General features: G+C 44.1%; 1 protein-coding gene across 3 annotated transcripts in view; it reads right to left on the bottom strand.

The window, feature by feature from the left end:
* Positions 1 to 19,552, bottom strand: part of Ankrd11 (ankyrin repeat domain containing 11) — a 171,899-nt gene extending 152,347 nt beyond the window's left edge. For all 3 annotated transcript variants that reach the window (XM_057753885.1, XM_057753887.1, XM_057753886.1), the window contains exon 1: positions 19,185 to 19,552. The gene's annotated coding sequence lies outside the window, so the exon portion shown is untranslated. The remainder of the gene's footprint in view (positions 1 to 19,184) is intronic.
* Between the last annotated feature and the right edge of the window lie 3,453 nt (positions 19,553 to 23,005).

Genomic DNA, 23,005 nt, shown 5'->3' with positions numbered 1-23,005 from the left:
CAGAGCACATTCGCACCTCTTTGTAATCCCAGCAGCACTTGGGAGGTTCAAGGCCAACCTCTACTGCCTGTCAAGCTTTCAAATTCCATATTATCCATATCAGATAAAAACCTATCCATAAAAACAAAAAAAAAAGTAGGGTGGGGGAGGGGAGGCACAAAGGCACAACAAAGACACAACACCTACTGGACTTGAGAAGCAGCAGCACAACAGGTCCTTCAGGGACAGCCAGAGCAGACCACAGAAACACCATGGTTTGGGCTTGTGGGCTGTGCATGTAACAGGTTTCACTTTGTAATCAGAATGGCCTGGAACTTGCTATGTATATACTGGGCTGGTCTCCAGCTATCAATCTTCTTGCCTCTGCATCCCTAAAACTGGGATTAAAGAGCCATCACCTCCCTATGGTCTTCAAGACCCAGATTTAACAAAGGTCTGAGAAACAGGAAGGAATGCACATATAAACTATAATCCTAGCACACACACTGAATGTAACAATTAAAAGAATGGCAGATGAAAACTAGAGGGTACCTAAAATCATACTGTTGGGAGATGATTGTTCTTTTACAATGAAGGAAGGGAGGGAGGGATATGTATGTATAATATCCTATTCCAAAGAAAGGAAATGCCTACTTTGCTAATAACCCTGAAGTTTCCATATCGCACTTGGACATTCTCACTGAATGTTCTACTCACAAAAACAGTGTACAAGCCTGGTGGTGGTGGCATACTCCTTCAATCCCAGCACTCAGAAAGCAGAGGCTGGCAGATCTCTGTGAGTTCGAGGCCAGCCTGGCTACAGAGTGAGTTCCAGAAAGGCTCCAGAACTACAAAGAAACCCTATCCAAAAAAAAAAAAAAAAAAGAGGACAAAGGTGTTCCCAGGTGGCCATAACCAGTATGAGAGTGCCCTTCACTCTACACACTGTCCAAACTTTCCTTGGTAGAAGCAGCTGTCTACTGCCCTAGCAGCGCCACAACTGCAGTCACTCCCAGTGGCAGTCACACTGAGTCTCTCAGAAATAATTCTGAGCTTATTATTACCATAACTCTAATATCAATGAAGCATACCTCAACAATGAGACGTTGTTTTTGGGTATTGGGAGCTATGTTTGTTTTTAACAACATAAGCCTTATGTTTATGTCTCAGCTAATATAATGGATGATAGCTGTAATGTCAGCAACTGGGGAAACTGTGTCAGGACTAGAACAAGTTTGAAGACAACCTGAGCCTGGAATGAGTTCACAAGACCAGCATAAGTTTCGAAGTGAAACTCTGTCTCAAAAAACAGTGGGGAGAGGGGAGGCTGGAGAGATGTCTCAGCGGTTAGGAGCACTGATTACTCTTCCAGAGGTTGAGTTCAATTCCCAAAAACCATCTATAATGGGATCAAATGCCCTCCGCTGGCAAGTGGAAGAACATGCAGACAGAAAACCCATACACACACACACATATATACATACATACATACATAATACATACATACATACATACATTACTTACTCAAAAAAAAATCTTTAAAAAGAACAAAGACTGGAAATGTAGCTCAACTGGTAGAATTCTTACCTACCATGCATAAAACCCTAGGTTCAATCCCCAGCATTGCATAAAACCATGCATACTAATATATTCATGCAATTAAAGCACTTGGGAAAATCAGAAATTCAAGGTCACCGCTGGCTACACATGGAGACTGAGGTCAGTCTAAGAGACATTAAAAACCCTGTCTCAGGGCTGGAGAGGTGGCTCAGGGGCTGGGAGCATTGCCTGCTCTTCCAAGGGTCCTGAGTTCAGTTCCCGGAAACCACATGGTGGCTCACAACCATCTGGAATGAGGTCTGGTGTCCTCTTCTGGCCTTCAGACATACAGGCGGAATATTGTATACATAATAAATAAATAAATATTTTTAAAAAAACCTGTCTCAAAAATGTAACTAATTAAAAATAAATTAAAGAAGCCAGAGAGATGGTTCAGCAATTAAGAGTGTTTGTTGCTTTTGCGAGAACCTGGGTTCTGTTGTCTATGCCCACATGGTGATTCACAACCATCTGTTCCAGGGAATCTGACATCCTCTTCTGACTTCCTTGGGTACCAGGTACACATGTGATGCACAAACATAAATTGAGGCGAAACACTTACTTTCATAAAATAAAATAAATCTGAAAACAATTATTCTAATGTGCTTAAACTATTAAAATAAACAAAATCAAAACAAAATAAAATCAAAATCTCACTCTGTAACCCAGGCTGGTCTAGAATTCCTAATTCTCCTAACTCAGTCTCCAAGTACTTAGGATTAAAGAGATATGTGCCACCAAGCCTGGCACTCAAAAGAATGAAATCTTGAATATTCCAAAGGTTTTCAAGAATTAGACCATACAAAGTTCTATGGACTTATCAGCTATTTGAACTATAAATGGCCACATAACCTTTGTTAACTGTATGTACAGTGGGTCCCAGTGAGTCCCCCTTGTTCCCAGAGTAGCAGTCCCATCACTAGCAAGTCCCTTGAAAACCAGTACTGAAGTGGCAGGTAATCAGTTCAGAATAGGGTAACATCACTAGAAGAAAATTAATTACAGGGACACTTACTTAACCTCCTCCACATAACCAATAATATCAGATATAAAAATACCTCAAAGCAGTTGGGCGGTGATGGCGCATGCCTTTAATCCCAGCAATCGGGAGGCAGAGGCAGGTGGATCTCTGTGAGTTCGAGGCCAGCCTGGTCTACAAGAGCTAGTTCCAGGACAGGCTCCAAAGCTACAGAGAAACCAAACAATACACATACATACACACACACACACACACACACACACACACACACACACAAAATTAGGCTTCGGGAGCCGCCGATTACAGTCCAGCCATGGCCAAGTCCAAGAACCACACCACACACAATCAGTCCCGGAAATGGCACAGAAATGGCATCGAGAAACCCTGGTCACAAAGATACGAATCTCTCAAGGGGGTTGACCCCAAGTTCCTGAGGAACATGCGCTTTGCCAAGAAGCACAACAAGAAAGGCCTGAAGAAGATGCAGGCAAATAATGCAAAGGCCATGAGCGCACGTGCGGAGGCCATCAAGGCCCTGGTGAAGCCCCAGGTGGTGAAGCCCAAGGTGCCAAAGGGCCCCAGCCACAAACTCACCCACCTGGCTTTAATTGCTCACCCCAAGCTTGGGAAGCGGATTAGAAGCTACATGGCCAGGGGTCATAGGCTCCAAAAAACAAAGCCCAAGGTTCAAGCCAAGGCAGAGGCCTCAACTGCAGCTCAGGCTCCCAAAGGTGCCCAGGCCCCTGTGAAGGCCCCATAAAAAAGGTCTCAGTCTGCCAATGTGAAGACAGATGGACTGGTGTGAACACCTACACAGTATTTGCAGATGTTCAGGACCTTATGCTGTTTTTACAAATAAACTTGAGGCAAGTTCTGTTAAAAAAAAAAAAGAGAGACCAAAAAAGTTATTTCCCTGGATTATTATGTTGATCGACACAAACAAGCATAAAATATACTCAGAAATGAGACTTAGTATCAGGCTAGCCAGGGTAGTACATGCCTATGGTTAAGAAGTTCAAGGTCTCCTTGAGCATTTTAGTAGATAAAACCCTTATTCAAAGTAAAAGGCTAAGGCTAAGTTCTACAGCATAAACCCCTAGAAGAGATAGAAAGTGGGGAGGGAGAAGGGATTAACACCAGTATCAACTATTCATAATGAGAAAATACTTCTCTGAGTCATATGCTAAACCTGAGTCAAATTGTGAATTTGTAACCTGATTCTCATCTAATGATTTTCTCTATTTCTTTTTTGTTAAACATACTGGGGAGGGGAAGTCAGTGACAAGGTCCACATCTGCCTGTTAGAAGACAACCTGTGGAGTCAGTTCTCTTCTTCAATCCTGTGGCTCTCATGGATTGAACTCAGGTTATCACGCTTAATACTAAGTGCCCCTACTCACTAAACCATCTAGCTCAAATTCTATGTGACTTTTCTATCACCTCTACATCTTTTCAGGTGATAGCTGCATTCACAGAAGTACAAGCGAACTTAGTCACCAATGACAAATATCTACATAGGAAGTCTAAAATATATCCTGTTGATAAAGGACATGAGTTCCAATTCTAGCTCTCCAGCTACTCACTAGAACACCTCAGTACCTGTTTGTTTCTTTTATTACTGGGGGACCTAAAACTCTTGGCATCCCTCCTAGGAGCCTCAGCCTCCCCCAAGTACTGGGATTGCAGGCATAAACCATTATACCCAATTTGGATAAGTCACTTTTGATATAAATATGAGTTGGAAGTAACACCCATATGATAGGCTACACACAAAGGAAACATATCACCAATAAACTACTCAATTTGCTACAAATCTCACCACTCCCATTTCACACCCACGATTTTCTTTCTAGTTTCCCCCAGGAAGTAAGAGGTTCCATTTTCAAAAGTAAAGCTTGGTATCACAATATTACATATATAACTTCCTGAATCTATTATTTAAGAATGTCCCATATCAGGCAGTGGTGGCGCATGCCTTTAATCCCAGCACTCAGGAGGCAGAGTCAGGCAGATCTCCATTGAGTTTGAGGCCAGTCTGGTCTACAAAGTGAGTTCCAGGACAGGCTCCAAACCTACAGAGAAACCCTGTCTTGAAAAACCAAAAAAGAATGTTCCATATTTTGGGTCTTAGACAACTCTGGTCTGCGTCTGAAGATGGAGACAGGTTTCTTTCCATCTTAACAGCCCAGGGAGAACTAATTTCAGCTCCAGCTGCAAAGACTTCGAAACCAAACAGCTTTGATAGCCCACTTGTCTTAAAGCATTTTTTATTTAATTTCACTCACTGAAAACATAACCCTCAAAGGCATTCCTGTGCAAGAAAAATGAGCCAGCTTGCTTTGCGGGGGAGGGGGACGCAGGACAGCTTGTCTCCAGGGCGTTTCCTCTCCATCCCCACTGTATCAGAGCTCTGGTTAAACAAGACTCGGAAGTTTTTAAATCCAATCCAGTCTAGTAAGACAGCAGTGCTAGATTAGCAACTCTGACAGGGAAATAACCACAAAAAGCATATTCTCTCTGAAAAAAGTAAAAGGTAAGGTTGTTAACAAAGGGAAACAGTTCTGAGAAAACTTTACATAAAAATAAAGAACCAAGTGCGTCCTATAGCCGCTTCAAGAGCATCCAGCACCCTACAGCAATGTAAAGCTGCCACATTTACAGTTAATGCCCTCATAGTCTGTAAGTATTACATGGAATATGCCAGGAAAAGTCCAAGTTTTAAAATGTATAAAATTTAAATGGTTCAACAGTTAGCACTTGCTACTCTTGTAGAGGACCTGGGTTTGCTTTTTAACAACCACAAGGGGCTCACAACCACTCCAAACTCCATTATCAAGCCCTTTTCTGACCTCCTTGAGCACCAGGTGCATACATGCTGCACATTCATACATGTAAGAAAAGCACTCATATGCGTAAGGAAAAATAAATGTTTTTTAAATAGAATGTATACTATTACTCAGGCATAGTTGCACACACCCTAATCCCACAATCCAGAGGCAGAAGAAGCAGCCAGATCTCTGAGTTCCAAGTCAACCTAGTCTACATATTGAGTTCCAGGATAGGAAGAACTACATAGTGAGACCTTGTCACTAAATAAATAAATAAATTTCAAAATATAGGATAAAGGTGTATATCGCTATTTCTGCCTGCCTGCACGCCTAAGGAACTGAATCATCTGGGTCCACCACTAACTTAAGTGTCAACACCACAGTCTGTTTCAAAACTGTTATTTGGCTGGGCGTGGCCATGACACATGCCTTCAATTTCAGCACTCAGGAGGCAGAGAAAGGTGGACACGTATGGGTTTGAGGACAGCCTGTTCTACATAACAAGTTCCAGGCCAACTAAGGCTACATTGAGAAAAGACAACAAGTCGGGAGTGGTGGTGGCGCACGCCTTTGATCCCAACTCAGGAGGCAGAGCCAGGCAGATCTCTTTGAGTTAGAGGCCAACCTGGTCTACAAAAATGAGTCCTAGAACAGCTGGGACTGTTACACAGAGAAAGAAAGCATGTCCTGGAAAACAAACAACACTCTTCCTTAGCAATGAATGTCCAATCACCCAAAAGTGATTCTCGCCATCCAGATATACCAAAGAGCCATAAGTGCTGCCTTTCAGTGAAAAGTGACATCGGAAAGCACATAGCAAATATAGGGGTCAATATTATTGTGATGTTTCAATACTGCCCACAGTTTCAGGTGTCCAAGAGGCATCTCGGATCATCTCCCTCCTTGTACTTCTGTTCTCCTTTACTACCGAGGCATCTCGGATCATCTCCCTCCTTGTACTTCTGTTCTCCTTTACTACCTCACCTGCAATTATGCTAAGCAAGACTCAGGGCCCTTACAGAAACAGAACTGCTATGAGAGCAGTCCATCAAATCGGAGACTCCAAAGCTACTGAACAGACAAGGAAAGAACTGCATTCTACTGATTTGAAGTAACTCAAGAATGCTCACCATATGCAAGGCATGGTGGCACACGCCCTTAATCCCAGCACTTAGGAAACAAGGGGTAGGGGGATCTCTGTGAGTTTGAGACCAGTCTGATCAGTTCCAGGACAACCAACACTGTCACAAGGAGAAACTCTGTCTCAAAAAACAAAAAAAAACTGTTCACTCTTAAATTTAGTCTGATTAAATGGATTAAATGCTTTTTGCATAAAATATTACATCCCATAATATTTTCTCAGACTTACATAAGCCTTTTTAAAAGTAGACCTTTCAGCCAGGCAGTGGAGGTGCATGCCTTTAAATCCCAGCACTCGGGAGGCAGAGACAGGAGGATCTCTGTGAAATCTGTGCGTTTGAGGCCAGCCTGGTCTACAGAGTGAGCTCTAGGACAGCCAGGGCTGTTACAGAGAAAAACCAAAACAAAACAAACCCAAAAAAAAGTACATCTTTCAAAATCACCCTCACTATCAGACTATTAAACAATGGACCCTACAGTGGTTTAAATGAGAAATGTCTTTCACAGGCTCTTGAATCTGAACCCTCAGTTACAAGTTAGCCATGCTGTTAGGGAGGTTATGGAACCTTGAGATTTAATCTTGCTGAAGGAAGCACGTCACTAGAGACAGATTTTGAGAGTCTATATAACCTCTCTCACCCCACTTCCTGTTTATTTTTCTCTCTTCTTACTGCATATGAATTATCTCTCTGCTTCCTTTCTTCCTTAAAAAAGGTAAATCTCTATGAATTCAAGACCAACCTGGTCTACATAGTGAGCTCCAGGGCAGCCAGGATTATGTAGAAGACACTCTGCCTCAAAAAAAAAGGGGGGGGGGGGACTATTAGAGCTGGGATGTAGCTTAGTTGGTCACTTAGCACTTAGTACTTTCCTAGTATGCATGACACTCTGGGTTTAATTCCCAGTACTACAGAAACTAGGCATGTTAGTGAATGTCTATAATCCCAGTACTCCTGAAGTGGAGGTAGGCAGGAGGATCAGAAGTTCAAAGTATCTACAATCACAGTTTGAACCCAGTCTGGGATACATAGACAATGCTTAAAAAACACAAAAAGGCTGGGCCGGTGGTGGTGGTGCATGCCTTTAATTCCAACACTCAAGAAGCAGAGGCAAACGGATTTCTGTGAGTTTGAGGTCAACCTGGTCTATAGAGGGAGTTCCAGGACATACTCCAAAAAGCTACAAAGAAACCCTATCTTTTTTTTTCTTTTTTTTTTTCTTTAGTTTTTGGAGACAGGGTTTCTCTGTGGTTTTGGAGCCTATCCTGGAACTAGCTCTTGTAGACCAGGCTGGTCTCGAACTCACAGAGATCCTCCTGCCTCTATCTCCCGAATGCTGGGATTAAAGGCGTGTGCCACCACCGCCCGGCTAAGAAACTCTATCTTGAAAAACCAAAACACACACACACACACACACACACACACGAAAGAGGCAAAAATAGAGGACTGAGAGATACAGATCAGGAGTAAAATATGCCCTGAGTTCAATATACAGTACCACCAAAAAAAGAAAAAAAAAAAAACTTTTTAAAGCCAAGCACCTCAACCAAGTGTGGTGACATATCTTTAGTCGCACAGTTTTGGGACTGCCAGGGCTACATACAAAGACATTTGTCTCAAAATTCAAATGAAAAAGATAGGCACCGCAGCTAAGGATGTACCTCAGAAGCAAAGTAGAAAGAACACTTAACCACAAGGCCCTTGGTTCAACCCCCATTACCGAAAAGGGAAAAGGATAATGCAAATTTATTGGAACCAGGAATAACTGCTTTGTATATAAAGGTACTCTACATGTAATCTCATTAATGATATTTGTTTAAATTAATTAAGTTGTTAAGGAAAAACAGACCAATTACCTAAATTTCACACTGAGGGCTAATGAGGTGGTTCAAGTGGATAAAAGTGCTTGCCACCAAGTCTGAGTATATGAGTTCAATTCCCAGGATCCACACGGTAGAAGAATTGCTCCTGCAAGTTGTCCTCTGTAGTTCACACATGTGCTATGGTATATATGCACTCATACATACATAAAATACAAACCCAGAAATAAATGCAAAAAAAAAAAAAAGCTTGCCGAGCAGTGATGCACGCCTATAATCCCAGCACTTGAGAGGCAGAGGCAGGTGACTCTCTCAATTTGGAGCCAGCCTGATCTATAGAGCAGCTTTAAGGACAGTCAGGGCTACAGAGAAACCTTGTCTTTAAAAATAATAATAATAGTAATAATAAAGTTTCATATGAAAAGATACAAATCAAAGTTGTGTACTATGAAGGAACTTCTGTAAGAAGATGCTGACTGGAGCCTAGTGGTACAAGTCTGTGATCCCATAACTCAAGAGACTAAGACAAAGGGCTGCAAAATTCAAGGACTGCCTCAACAACCCAGACTTTTTTTTTTTTTAAGAAAAAACAATCGACTTAATGTCCTAAAATTTTTAAGAAGGGGGTTGGAAAGATGATTCAGCACGGTACAAACACATACACACACTGCTCTTCCAGAGGACTTGAGTTCAATCACAGCACCCACGTACAGTGGCTCATAACCACTATTACCTGAACTTACATACATTACATCACATAATTACAACAGTGGCCCAGAACCGCCAAAAACAAACAAAAGCACATTACTGGTACATTTAATAAGCTCGGGAAGGCATAGGCGGAGTTCAAGGCCAGCCTTGTCTACATAGCAAGTTCCAGGACAGTCAGACCCTGTCTCAAACCACTCTCTCACCACATAAGAGTAAGGATGAGGGGCTGGAGAGATGGCTCAGCGGTTAAGAGCATTGCCTGCTCTTCCAAAGGTCCTGAGTTCAATTCCCAGCAACCACATGGTGGCTGACAACCATCTATAATGGGGTCTGGTGCCCTAATCTGGCCTGCAGGCATACATACAGACAGAATATTGTATACATAATAAATAAATAAATATAAAAAAAAGAGTAAGGATGAATGGATGGATGGACAACTATAAAAAATAAAAAGTTTGGGGGCAAGAAAATATAAATCTAAAGATATTTACAAAGGCTAAAACCTTAAAATTGTTACCAACCTTTGAGGTTATAGAATAACAGCAAAGCAAGTTGTCAATTTATTTTTCAGGATCCTGAAAATTCAAAGTTTCTTCTATAAACCAACCAGAAAGGTGTTTTTGCTGTTATGTATATCCTTTAATTAACCGCCACCTTAGTGACTTCTTATACATTACACAGAGCACTGGCTGTTCTTCCATAGGTCCTGAGTTCAATTCCCAGTATCCACATAGTAGTTCACAACTATCTATAACTATTTCCATGGGATCTGATACCTACCCTCTTCTGGTGTGCAAGTATATATGCAGACAGAACACCCATATACATAAATTGTGTGTGTGTGTGTGTGTTTTGCCTGCAAATCTGTGCACAAAAAAGTATGCCTGGTGCCTAGTCACATTATCTGTGGAGAGACAAAAGATGAGATCCCCTGGAACATTTGTGAGCCACTATGTAGGTGCTGGGAATCAAACATGGGTCCTCAAAAAAAAAAAAGAAAGAAAGAAAGAAAAGAAACGAAACAAAATCCAAGCTGGGCAATGGTGGCGCACACCTTTAATCCCAGCACTCGGGAGGCAGAGGCAGGCGGATCTCTGTGAGTTCAAGACCAGCCTGGTCTACAAGAGCTAGTTCCAGGAAAGTCTCCAAAGCTAGAGAAACCCTGTCTTGGAAAAAAAAAGAAAAGAAAAGAAAAGAAAAGAAAAGAAAAGAAAAGAAAAGAAAAGAAACAAACAAACAAACAAACAAACATGGGTCCTCTGCAAGGGCAGCTACTGTTCTTACCCCCAGTGAAAATTTTTCTCAGTTAATTCTTTCAAAAGTGTTGCTTTTGGGTTTTGTAGGTCTTTTATTTCCTGTTTTACAGGATGTAAAAACCACATTTAGAAACATGGTCAAGTGAGCTGGGGGTGTAATTCAGTGGTAGAGCACTTACATACCATATACAAGGCCCTAGGCTACTCAGGAAGGCAATGGAAAACTGACAACTTTTTTCAGTCAATTTATTTTTACTTTTTGTTTATGAGTAGCTTACCTGCATGTATCAATGTGCAACATTTGTGTGCCTGGTGCCTTTCAAGGAAAGAAAGAGGGCATCCAATCTCCTGGAATTGTGGTTACGGGCACTTGTAAGTCACCATGTGGATACTGAGAAAGGAAAGTGGGTCCTCTGTGAGAACAGCCGATGTTCTTAACTCCTGGGCCATTCCTTCAGCCCCTTAAACTATCAAGAATAAGAAATAAAGCTCCTCAGTACTTCTCTTCCAGCTTTTGAAGGGAAAAAACAGAACTGTTTGCTTTATTTTAGATGAAAATCTGGTATCAGTTATTAAACATTTACAAATTAAATTTCAATTTTATCCTTTCCTAACATCACTTTCTGGGAAGGAGGGAGGAAGTAGAGTATGGAACTCCTAACAATTAAGAGACCAGGAAAGCTGGGTGATGGTGGCACATGCCTTTAATCCCTGCACTCAGGAGGCAGAGGCATGTGATCTCTGAGTTCAAAGCCAGCTTGGTTCACATAGAGAGTTTCAGGAGAGGTTCCAAAGCTACACAGAGAAACCCTGTCTCAAAAAAAAAAAAAAAAAAAAAAAAAAAAAAAAAAAAGGACCAGACCAGGCAAGAGGCTGGAAAGAAGGCTCAATGGTTAAGAGGACTGACAACTCTTCAGAGAAACCGGGTTTAATTCCCAGCACCCACATGGCAGCTCACAACTGTCTGCAATTCCAGTTTGAGGGGACCCAACACTCATGGCAAAACACCAATACCCATAAAATAAAAAATTAATTAAAAGAGAGAGAGAGAGAGAACAGGTAAGCTGCAAACAATTAAGCTATACTCCCCAGCCCAAGATCATTTTTCAAATTTTAAGAGCAGAAATATTTTGTGCAATCTTAAGTAACCTTAAAATGTAAAAACATTATGTAAATAATCAAAATGTTAATGTTTTTGTTTTCTTAATAAAAAGTCAACTACTGGGCAATGATGGTGCACACCTTTATACCCAGCACTGGGGAGGCAGAGGCATGAGGATCTCTGTGAGTTCAAGGTCAGTCTGTCCAGAGGTGGCCAGGGCTATCACACAAAGAAACCCTACTTTGAAAAGATCAAAGTAAACAGTCAACTTTTTCTATTAATAAACAGATGCACATGATTGCTTTACAAGTGGAAAGAGAGTGTCTACAGATTTTCAAGATAATAATTTACCACAATGATGCCAGGACAAGACTAGAAGCTTAAGGCTTGGCCTTAGGCTGCCAGTAACAAATATGCCTTTGAAAGAAACATCACCTCTCCCCTACCAGATCCTTCTACAGCACCACAGCCTGGGACTTAGAAGAGAAGGGAAGTAGTCACCAAAGCACCCTTGATTGTACACATTTTCAGCCTCTGAACAATCTCATAGATTTGTGTTCATACTAAAAATCCACTTAGTTCTTCACTCGCAGAACCAGCTATAGACTAGGATTTCTCAAATCTAGAATTGTGTCTAAATGATTCAAACCATAGCCAATTGTTCCCTCCTCCTACATCACCCAAATCATTAAACCAAACTCAGCCCACTTAACCAAAACCAAGAACTCAAGCCTTCATCTCCCAAACATCATTTTCTTTTCAAAGGCAAATTTCTACCCTAGTATCTTAGTGCATACCTGTAATTCAAGTATTCAGAAGGCTGAGCCAAGACAACAACAAGTTTTGATATCAGCCCAATTACACAGAAAGAAAAGATCTTAAAAATAAAAAAATAAAGTTTGCTGTTGGGCACTGGTGGCACATGCCTTTAATCCAAGCACTTGGCAGAAAAAGGCTGATGGATCTGATTTCAAGGCAAGCCTGGTCTACATAGTGAGTTCCAGTACAGCCAGAGATACACAAATTCTGTCTCGAAAAATAATTAATAAATAAGTACATAAAGTTATTTGTCATTTATATAAACATTTCCCCTACCACAGTGCTAGGACCAATGCCTAGAGCATGGTAGACAGATGCTGTACCAGAGAGCTACAACCCAACCACCAGGTCCCTATTTTAAAATTTAGAAAGTATAAGACTATTATCCTAGGGCTGGAACGATGGCTCAGCAGTTAAGAGCACTCACTGCTCTTACAGAGGACCCAAGTTCAATTCCCAGCACCCATGTGGTAACTTTCAACTGTCCATGAGTTTAGTTCCAGAAGATATGACATAACACCTTCTGATCTCCTACAGCCCCAGGCATGGCAGGAAGTACATCTACATACATGCAGACAAAATATACATATACAGAAAATAAAAATATAGATTGTTTAGCTGGACAGTGATGGTGCAAGCCTTTGATCCCAACACACAAACGAGGCAGAGGTAGGCAGATCTCTGAGTTCAAAGACAGCCAGAACTATACAAAGAAACCCTGTCTCCAAAAAAAAAAAAAAAGATTGTTTAATTATACGTGTGTGTGTATTTGTATAGAGATAGAGACACACACATCACACATACATTATTGTAACATGAGGGCTGGCACAAACAGGACCCTCCATGTTACACATTATATACAATACAAACATACAAATTGGCTTAAGGCTGTACACAGAAGAATACACTACAATCCCAACATTCCAGAACTAGAGGATCAGGAGCTAGGGAGCACCCTGAAGTCTACAAGGGAAAACAAAAACATGCAACTCCACTTTGGTATATTTCCCTTCAAAAAAGTTTGGGGACAGAGGTGTTTACTTGCTTGTTCTGAAATAAGACCTCACTGTTAGCTCTGGCTGGCCTAGAACTCAAAGATTCCCCTGCTAAATTAAAGGTGTTCACTACCACACAAGGCCCAAAGAGCTTATCTCTTAACAAGGCCCAAAGAGCTTATCTCATAACAAGGCCCAAAAAGCTTATCTCACAGAAGGCTGAAGTTTTCACAGGACCCCACTATGACAGTAAACCATTATTCATGCTGCCTTTAGGGAGAAGGTGCTCACCACAGGTTCTTCCCCATGAGCAGCAACAGTAACTTCATACACACTGCCTAGCCTCAGACTCCACCAAACCAAAACACTGGGACCTAACAGGAAGGGCGTGGAAATCAGAGTAAAAACTGCTTGTAGACTTTTCCTTTTGCCTGAAAGTAAATCCCACTAAAATTTCTTTCACAGAAAGTAATTTTCTTCCCACAAAACAATAACCTGTCTTTCTCTTATTCTATACCAATTGTGAAAGCCACGTCCCACACCTTCAACTAAACTCCAAAAGGCAAATTTGTAATGAAGACTAATAGGGAAACGACACATGGTAGAATTTCTAGCCAATTAATTTCTCCAATCAAAATTATTCAGATAGCCGGGCGGTGGTGGCGCACACCTTTAATCCCAGCACTCGGGAGGCAGAGGCAGGCGGATCTCTGTGAGTTCGAGACCAGCCTGGTCTACAAGAGCTAGTTCCAGGACAGGCTCCAAAAAAACCACAGAGAAACCCTGTCTCGAAAAACCAAAAAAAAAAAAAAAAAAAAAAAAAAAAAATTATTCAGATACAGGCTTTAAACCAGTGGTTCTCATTCTTCCTAATATTGCATTGATCTTTTAATAATCCTCATGTTGCAGTGACCCTTAACCATGAAGTTATTTTCATTGCTACTTCATAACTGCAATTTTGCTACTATTATGAATCATGTAAATATCTGTGTTTACAGACTGTCTTAAGCAACCCAGTGAGAAGGTTGAGAAGGTCATTGGACTCCTGTATCGACCCACAGTTTGAGAACTGTTGCTTTAAACAATTCCACAAATATTTGTCAAACCGATTCTATGACTCTCCTGTAACACCCCGGGCTGGTCCAATGTTACCAGTGAGATCATCTTTATCTTCATTAAAGTATACAACATTATCTCTGGAGAAAGAAAAAAGACAGGGGGAACACATCAAACAAAGCATAAGATAGTTGATAAATTTTATTTGTGTTAAGTTCTTTGTGTCTGTAACAAAGTAGGGGTACACTTCCCTTGGGAGTGCTGATTAAGAAGTTTCGGTAACAACCAGGCCTAATATCTCACCACTTGGACGGTTGAGACAGAAGGATCAGGGTTCAAGGATCCTTCGATACCACACAAATAAATAAATGTAATTTTAGCCGGGCGGTGGTGGCGCACGCCTTTAATCCCAGCACTTGGGAGGCAGAGGCAGGAGGATCTCTGTGAGTTCAAGACCAGCCTGGTCTACAAGAGCTAGTTCCAGGACAGGCTCCAAAACCAGAGAAACGCCGGGCAGTGGTGGCGCACGCCTTTAATCCCAGCACTCGGGAGGCAGAGGCAGGCGGATCTCTGTGAGTTCGAGACCATCCTGGTCTACAAGAGCTAGTTCCAGGACAGGCTCCAAAGCCACAGAGAAACCCTGTCTCGAAAAACCAAAAGAAAAAAAAAAAAGATTTTATTTATTTATTATGTACACAACATTCTGCCTCGATGTATGCACGCACACCAGAGGAGGCAATAGATCTCAGTACAGATGGCTGTGAGCCACCATGTGGTTGCTGGGAATTGAACTCAGGACCTCTGGAAGAGCAGCCAGTGCTCTTAACCTCTGAGCCATCTCTCCAGCCCCTGTGGTACCCATTCTTAAGAGTGACAGGACCAGGAATCTCGGCAGAAGCTTGTCATAGGTTGTATCTTCTTTGTTGTTGCTGCTGTTTTTGTGGAGTGGGGTTTAAGAGTTTGGGTTTTTCTTTTACTTTGTGGGCCTGTGTCATTAGATGTATACAAAAGTCAAAGGAAAACTTGAGGGCATCAGTTCTGTCATCCATGTAGGGGGAATCAAAGTCAGGTCATCAGATTTGGCAGCAAGCACTTTACCAGATGAGCCATCTCACCAGCCCTAGTTTTTGGTTTTCTGAGACAAAATCTTGAGTAGCTCAGGCTAATCTGTAACTTGCTATGTAGCCAACCATGAATGACCCTGAACTCCTAATTCTCCTGACCCTACTCCCCCCCCATACTGTGATTAGAAACATGCTCCAGCTCACAATCATTTTGATGCTTATCATAAAAACAGTATTTGTAGTTCTACCATATTTATATAATTTATTTTTATTTTATGTTCACCAGTGTTTTGCCTGCATGTATGTCTGTCTAAGGGTGTCAGAAGCCCTGCAACTGGAGTCACAAGACAGATGTGAGCTGCTATGTGGGTGCTGGGAATCGAACCCGGGTCTTCTGGAAGAGCAGTCACTACTCTCAACCACTGAGCCAGCTCTCCAGTCCCTATGTGTGTCTTTTAAATATGACAGATATGATACAAGTTGGGTCTGGGTTCAATAACCAGCACCCACATAGCAACTCGCACAGACACACATGAAGGCAAAACACCAATGTACACATATACGTACACACACATATATATGCAAAATAAATTTAAGATAGAAATAAAATCATCCTCCCCGGCCCAGTTTCCATCTGGGGGGCAGGGTACGTAGCTCAACTGATAGAGCTCTTGCCTAGTATTCAGGAAGCCCTGGGTGGTAGCACAAGCCTGTAGCATCCTAGCACTGGGTGGTGATTAAGAGGAGAGAATTCCAAGGTTATCTTCTGCTACACAAGAAGTTCAAGGACAGCATGGACTACTTGAGACTGTCCAAAAAAAAAACAAAACAAAAAAAAAACTGTGTTTAAAAATTAACTAAAAGGAAAATTGAACAGGATAATTAAATGATAATTTTAAAAATACAGAATAACAAAACAGCCATTTAAATACAAAGCTGAATTCTAGTCTAGCTTAAGAGATAAGATACCACAAATATCCATCAAACAAACAAGCCACTTAAGAATAAAAATATCTATAGGAATTAATGAAGGAGTCATTAAAGCAGATCCTTTCCTAAGCCTAAAAAGGCTTTCCATGCCAATTACCCAACTGCCCGAGTTCCGGAGCTGAGGACTGACACCCTCTTTCATATAGCTTTAAGACAAAACTGAGAAAGCTGAATTGGACAGAAATTCCATTTGAAATTCAAATGAGAACACATACTGAAAACATTTCAAGACAATAACTCCTAGTTATTTGAGTTCATTCGATTTTTTGTTTAAAGTTATCACAAGGGCCACGTTCAGTCTCAGCACTGCCTACACAGCAGTAATAAACTGTCACAGCATGCGGTCAGACATGCAATGCATCATCATTTTCACCTATTAGCTAGCAAATATCTTGCTATTAAGAGAAGCTCATCCATTACACTTACCATTTGAGGGATGAAGGGACTTACATGGGGTAATGGACAGATCAAAACACTTATTTTGGCAACAAATGCAGATTATTCTCTGAACCAGCATTTACTGATGCTTTCTAATTATACTATTTAATTGATGATGGGCTCACTGCCAATATGCAAAATAACCCTCCTCTTATATTTGATGAACATAATTTTACTGTGTCAAACCCACTTAGGTATCCAAGGCACATACACAAAGCTTCTAGAAAAATATTCTTAAGTACAAACAGCATAGTTTCTTTAACTCTATTTGTAGAAAATTCTTCTTGTCACTGAATCAACACTATAATTATAGCTAACATGACAGCCACCAGTCATCAGTAGCCCATCTGGTTTACTGAGATGAAAGGCTCTGATAGAGCAGCATGATTAACATGGCTAGTCTAGAGAAAGGCATGTAACAGAGAAATCCAAGTTAGAAGGCTGGTAGAAAGTTAGAACTGTAAATGAGGAATTCAAAACCGGGTGACATTTTTAGAGAACTTCTGGTAAATTGTGTCATACGTTGTTTATCACAGGAAGGAGAGGAAAATACAAATAAACACTCCTGAAATCACCAAATTTAGCAGTATCTTTTGGGTTGCTTTTTTCAAGGAACGCAAGAGGCAGCACAAAGAAGAGAAAAATGTCATAGCAACTTGGCCTTTGTTCCCTCCCATCCCATTCCATTCAGGATGGCCAGCCTATCGCTGAGATCCTGCTCTTAAGCGTGAAACTACAGAAAGGAGAACAACAGCTGAATGGAGAGTGGGGGAGGAAACACCAGCTATATGGAGATCCAATTCAAGGGTCACAACCACAGTTAAGCAAGGCATTTTTCCGTGTAAGTATAGTTGAAAAGGGACATCGGGGCATTTGTGCAATCATTTCAAAAGACACAAACAGAACTCTAGGTCTTCAGTTCAAGCAAAGAAAAGTCTCAGGGCAACAAGTAACATTCTTGGAGACTGCCGTGGAACTATCCAAGTTACACCACTGACCGGGATCTCACACACATAACACAATAACTCTTTCAAAAGCTTTTTCCACAACCCATATCACCTACACGTTTTACTGAGTTAAGTCTCCTCGTCCCCTAAAGATCCAATAGCCTAAGTAAGTTTTACGATCAAAACCGGTGCACTTTTGTTCAACTGATGTAACGTTAGGGACAGCATTCAAAGAACCACAGGAAGCTCACCAAATAGGCACAAAACCTGATTTTTCTACCGGAAAATCTGTAAAACTCCACAGTTCTCCCAAGTGGATGTAAAACTTCCAGGACTGCAAAAGCTACTACGAAACATGAGCACTAGACACATGCAACCAGGAGACTTCAGAGCATATAGCCTTCCTGAGGACCAGATTAACCTTCACAAGACTTCCAAAACCCCTGTAAGCGACTTTGCAAGACTAGCTTTCCAGAAACAGAACAAAAACAGAAAACCCTACTGGAGCACCAGGTCAAGACAAGGCCTCAAGAAAAAGAAAAGAAAAAAAAAAAAATGACTCCACACCAAGCCACATACATCGGAACTGAACCGCACATCCGTCTGTGCTGGGGGCTGGATCCATGTGGCAAGGCCAACCCTGCACACACGTACACACACGCGCGCGCGAACATACCCGCACTCACACTCAGACACACACACGGCTACCTCCTTGCCAGGGGATGATGAAATGAGGAACGGAAATTAACATTTCAAGCAACGTCTCACATTGTTCCTTGAGGCCAAGGGCTGCTTTTGCAGCCGTCGCCTACACCGCTTTCCTCCCACAGTCGCCCCCAGTCCCGCCTTCCCCTCCCCCAGACGCCCCCCGCCGCCCCGCATTCCTGCCCCCACTCGGGCCTGCGCGCCTCCGCACCCCGCAGCTCCAGGTCCCCGGTTCGCCCGCCCCCTCTGGCTCGGCTCACAGCCCGAGGGCCGCCTGCTCCCATTTCAAAACACGATAATAATAGGGACGCTGGGAATAACAACTACCACCAGCCCGGCGACGGGGCCCCTCCCGAGGGTCAGAGGTCGGCGCCCCGCACCACTGCAGACCCCAGGGACTCCGGGGAACCCGCCGTCGCCCTCGCAGCTTCCCAAGACCCACTAACCCACCGCCGCCCCTCAACCGAGGCCCGCCCTCGATCCTCACAGCCACCCCGGACCGCCCCGGGGACCTCCCTTAGCCCCTCACGGTCCCCAACCCCTGGGACGGCCCGAGGCTCACCTCGGAGCCGGCCCTCAGACCCTCATGGCCGCTCGCAGGACCCCCGCGGCCCACCGAGCAGCCTCTCGCGGGGCCCGGCCCGCCTTAGGGCAACCGCGGCGTCGGGCAGCGGAGGAGGCCTGCAGGCCGCAAGGCCGCGGGAACGCCCGGCGCCCGCCCAGACCACCACCCCCCAAGGTCCTCGGCGCCTCTCACCCGGCTCCGAGGGCGACGCGGTTCCGCGGCAGAACGGCGGCGGGGCGCGGGCGCTGCCCATGCAGCCCGCGGCCGCGTTTCCCGGGCCGCGCGGCCCGGGCGGGAAGGCGGCGGCGGCGCGCGGGCTGTGGGGCTGCTGCGAGTGCGGGGCCGGCGGGGTGCAAGTCCGCCCTTGGCGCGCAGAAGCTCACGCAGGACAGCGGCGCTCGCGCGGGCGCTAGTGTGAGAGCGTCTGGCCGCGGACTCCGCCGCGGCGCCTCCCCGGCTGGGGCCCTCGGTCCATAGCGCTCTGTCGCGGGCGGCCTCTGGCTCCAGGACCCAGCGGTGGCTGCGGCGGGCGCCGGCCGCATGAGAGGCTCCCGCCCATTGGCTCGCCGTATCCGCCGCCACCATTGGCCCGCCCAGAAGAGCGGCAAGGGCCGCTCACGTCACGTCGGGGAGGAAATGCGATCCTGGGGTGAAAGGGCGCAGGCGGCCTGACGGCTTCCGTAACGGGACTGAGGCGGGACTAGGAAGACGTCCCGGGAATGATTGGCCGACACTGTGCAACCATTTGGAGGCGACGCAGGCGGAAAAGGTGACTAGATTGGCTGCCCTCCCTTGCGAGGGGGCGGGTCTTGCTCTACGAGGACCGACGATTGGCCTTCCTCGGGGCCGGAAGTCCCGAGAACGCGGTCTGGAAACAAGGTTGTTGTCGAAGGAGCCGGAAGGGTAGGTGTGCGCTGGACTGGCGGCCCTTGTGTTGCATCACGCGGTCTCAGGTCGCCGGCGAGTCCGGGCAAGCTCCGAGAAGACGTGGCTTGAGCGGACCGGAGGAGAAACGCAGCTCAGGCCCCCGCCCGCGTTCTTGGCCAGCGGTTCCCTCTGAGTACCGAGAGCCACGTTAGCGACCGGAATGTGGTGAGCTCCAGACGCTGCCCGTCGGTTTCCTTAGACCCCGCTCTTCGACTGCCTCGCTCCCCCAGCGCAAGAAACTTCACCGCGAGGGTTCGTAGAACTGAGGGAAGATGACGAACCTCAGGCTGCGAAGTCGCATAGTCATGTGCATTACTGTTTAAGTGTACAGAACGCGGAAAGAAAAGTTTAATGATGGTTTGTGTAGTAGATTTGGTTTGCAAACTAGCTGAGGATTCGGAACCCGGTTTAATCCCAACGCTGCCGTGGCTGAGGCAGCTCAAGGTTTATTGTTGGCCACATTTCGAATTAAGAGCAGTCTGAGCTACATAGGACATTGTGTCAAAATACGTAAAGTAGTCGCATATGATGGTGTATGTCTTTAATTCCCGCACTCAGGAGACAGAGGCAGGCTGGATGTTTGAGTTCCAGGCCAGCTAGTGCTACACAGTGAGACCCTGTTTCAAAACATAAAGTACCAAGTGTTAGGTTGGAAGCCTAGGCTCCGATCCCTGGCATCTATCTCAGCCACCAGGCCTGGTCTGGACTTCAAATCCCAGCAGGTCAAGACCACTCCCCAGGGTACTTAAGTGATCCCCCAAAAGAAGAACACGTGGTCCTCCTTTCTTCCTCCCGGGGGTCGCTTTTCTGCGGCTTTCCGTTTCCCCCTCGGGGCCACCCGAGAGCACAGATCTCCCCATTAAACCTGGATATTTCTTAATTCGGCTTGATTTGGCCTGATTGGGAATTTTTTTTTTTTTTTTTTTTTTTTTTTTTTTTTTGGTTTTTCGAGACAGGATTTCTCTGTGGTTTTGGAGCCTGTCCTGGAACTGGCTCTTGTAGACCAGGCTGGTCTCGAACTCACAGAGATCCACCTGCCTCTGCCTCCCGAGTGCTGGGATTAAAGGCGTGCGCCACCACCGCCCGGCTTGATTGGGAATTTTTGCGTCATCAGAGAGCTCAGTTAGGAAATATTCCTAACACCAAGGAATCAAGGTTGGAGAGATGGCTCACGTACTGGCCCTCGAGAACCAGGGTTTGTTTCTCAGCACCCACCTCGGACAGTTTCACAAATACCTGTTAATTCCAGCTCCAGAGGATCTCTCCTCTTCTGACCTCTCAAGAGTTCACGTACGTGTGGCATTGAGTAAATCCTTTTAGAAAGTAATTGGAGGCTGGAGAGATAACTCATGAGTTAGGAGCATTGGTACTCTTCGAGAGGATCCAGGTTCTATTCCCAGCATCCATAACTCCACTTCTAGGGGATCCAATAGACATGCACTGGAAAAATGTACCCCAAGAAATGTATAAATAATCAAACCTCCAGTCAGTCCCTGTCCTACTGAAGTGCATCTGTGCACTCTAAACCAGAAAGGCTAATCAATATTTATGCTTATTTGTTTGGGGGCTTAGGTGTTTTTTTTTTTTTTTTTTTTTTTTTTTTTGGTTTTTCGAGACAGGGTTTCTCTGTAGCTTTGGTGCCTGTCCTGGAACTAGCTCTTGTAGACCAGGCTGGCCTCGAACTCCCATAGATCCACCTGCCTCTGCCTCCCAAGTGCTGGGATTAAAGGTGTGTGTCACCACCGCCCGGCAGGGCTTAGGTTTGTTTAGTTTTGAGACAGGGTTTCTCTGTGTAGCCCTGGCTGTCCTAGAAATAACTCTTTAGACGATTTGATTTGTTTTCTGTTTCTTCTGTATTTTACTGAACTCTTAAAACAATGTGTAAACATGCCAGATGGTGGTGGCGCAAGCCTTTAATGTCAGCACTAGGGAGGCAGAGACCGGAGGTGTGAGTTCAAGGCCAGCCTGGTCTAAAGAGTGAGTTCCAGAACAGACTCCAAAAGCTACAGAAACCCTGTCGTCTCACCAAAAAAAAAAAAAAAAAAAGTGTAAACAAAGTCTTTATAGAGCACAAATTATGAAATCATAGAATTGCAAATTCCAAAGTATATGGAACCTTGCAGTTGACCTTTCCCCTTTTGCAGCATATGTAAGTTTTGAGAATGTTATATGATGAAAGCACCCTGTTCAAAATCCCAGCTTTGTGTTAAGTAGCTCTAATTGTAACCATGGACACTTTGTTTTTCAAACCTTCAGTTATTTTCCTGGGTAAAATGGGAACAACAACTGGTGCCAATTTCATAAGAACATGGGGGGAAAAGGATGTGAAACTGTGAAGTGCACGAGTACCTGCACAAAATAAATACTTGTGTTGGCGTGTGTATATCGTGTGGGAGGGGAATCAGAGGACCACTTTGTGGGATTGGTTCTCCTCTGACCTTTATGTGGTTTCAGGGCTCACAGACTTATACTTCACCTACTGTGTCATCTTCCCAGCCCATCATGGTTTCTCGGGGGTTTTGTTTTTTGTGTTTTTTTTTTAAGAAAGGGGTTTAGAGCCTCGCTGTGGTGGTGCACGCCTCCAATCCCAGCACTCAGGCAGAGTTGTGCAGATCTCTGTGACCTTGGGACCAGCCTGGTCTATAGAATGAGTTCCAGGACAGCCAACGCTGTTATATAGAGAAATCTCATCTTGGAAAACCAAAGGAAAAGAGTGTTAGAGAGATGACTCATTGGTTAAGAGCACTTTCTGCTCTTCTAGGAGACCCAGGTTCAGTTCCCAGCACCTACACAGTGGATCACAACAGTCTGTAACTCCAGATCCAACACCTACTTAAGCCTCCTTGGACACCAGGAATGCACATGGTGCACAGACATACATAGAGAAAACACCCATACACATAAAACTTTTTTAAAATTCAAAGAAAGTGGATATGGAGTCAGGCAATGTAGTGCACATCTTCTGGAGACAGAAGAATCAGGAGCTCAAGACCAGCCTCAGCTACCTGAAACACTATCTCAAAAGAAAAGTAAAAAAAACTGGAGAAATACCTCAGTTGATAGTGTGCTTGGCCTTAGTTGCATGA

This window comes from Chionomys nivalis, chromosome 21 (assembly GCF_950005125.1).
Source record: "Chionomys nivalis chromosome 21, mChiNiv1.1, whole genome shotgun sequence".
Taxonomy (NCBI): domain Eukaryota; kingdom Metazoa; phylum Chordata; class Mammalia; order Rodentia; family Cricetidae; genus Chionomys; species Chionomys nivalis.
The sequence above is the reverse complement of the archived record's forward strand: the minus strand, read 5'-3'. Positions and strand labels throughout refer to the sequence as shown.